At 37.7% G+C, this 1574-nt stretch overlaps 1 pseudogene; it reads left to right on the forward strand.

Annotated features, from left to right (window-relative positions):
- The first annotated feature begins 226 nt into the window (after positions 1-226).
- LOC125511761 lies at positions 227-318 on the forward strand (annotated as a pseudogene).
- Positions 319-1574: the final 1256 nt, after the last annotated feature.

Consider the following 1574-nt stretch of genomic DNA (forward strand, 5'->3'; position numbering starts at 1 on the left):
CGTAACGGTACAACTTGGTTCGTAGTCGTACTGCGAACAATTATATTTGTTTTTGATGTGTAGTCTTGCCTAAAGGAGTTTTGTCAATGCTACAAATATACTGATTAAAAAAATTTGTTTTCTCCAACATTCTCAAATATACTAACTACACATTCTTCCAAGTGATTTACTACACATTCTCAAATTCTCCAACATTATATTTGTTTTCAATGTGACATTCGATTTGGAGGATATGGTGATCCTTTCCCCAGATGATTGGCAATGAACATGCTGAGCGCTATTTCTCTTCAGAGAAACCAAACCAGTATTCTGATCCTCCTAGCCAGTGCACATGCCTCTATTCATATGGCCATTGTGGATAATTCTATGCTTTAATAATTCTCCTGATATATCACTGTTTATTAGTAGGAGATTTTTTCTGCTTGGCCATAACAACAATTTCATGTTGTTTCTTTTGTAATTCGATGGTTTACAGTGTGATATCAAATAATGTGGTTACAACCTATTTACAGCAAAGCTTGTGATCCTTGCAATAATTCTCCTGATATATCAAATAATGGCTCAAACCTGAAGTACTTAAAATAGATTGTCATTCCTTTCTTGCTTGTTTTGATACCCATATACCTGCCCTGTATTAGCTCTTCCCTTTAATGCATGTTAATTCAGTGTTGTTGATTTGATGCCGATGTTCAGAAACAAGATTTTTATGGATCGGTTTATTTTTGTGCTTTGTTATTATCTTTGATCAGTATCAGTTGTGTCTCTCTTAAGAGACACTCTACCTTTTCTGACTCGAGTTGTTAACAATTGTTCCATACTTCTGTTAGCTACAACAATTTTTTTTGAATTTGGTACTGCATGAGTTTTTACTACTGTTAACACAGAGTATTTGCTACTACTAAAACATGGATTTATATAGTTTTTACTACTGCTAACAAACAATGGAGTATTTGCTACTAGAAAAACAGGGATGTTGTATGCACTGCTACCTGATGAGTGCTTTCTTTGTACTATTTCACCTTGTCATGCATATGTTTATTTCACCTTAGATGGAAATGAGTGTTATCGAGGAAATGGTTTTAGATAAACCAGCACCTCTCATCAGTCTTTCTTACTCAGTGTTATCGTCTGCTTGGTTTTAGGTGATGGACTCATTTCCCACGGTGGTTTTGCTTGTGTTTTCCTGATGTTGTTTCGTGTCGGGTTCTGATTTGCTTTGCTGCTATTATTTTTGTGGCGATGCAGACTTGTGGTGATGAAGAGCAAGGCCGAGAAGGACTCCAACAAGCCCAAGCGCCCTCTGAGCACCGTCTTAGTCCTCATATGAGCCCCGGATCTGATTTGTTGTTGTGGTTTGATTCGTGTTGTTTCTGTGGCATGGTGACACGTCTTGACTGGGCTCGTTTTGGTTCTGTTTTCGCAGGGACAACTTCAGGAAGGACTCCAACATCAAGCATGTCTTCATGGTAAGCATCCCAGTTCCCTTTGCTCCCACTCTTGTCTCCTTGTTCTTATTCAAACTGGTGTTGTGATAGTTTTCCTTTCAAATCATGTGTCCTGATTTGTGTTCAAAT

Source organism: Triticum urartu, chromosome 5 (assembly GCF_003073215.2).
Source record: "Triticum urartu cultivar G1812 chromosome 5, Tu2.1, whole genome shotgun sequence".
NCBI classification, from domain to species: Eukaryota; Viridiplantae; Streptophyta; class Magnoliopsida; order Poales; family Poaceae; genus Triticum; species Triticum urartu.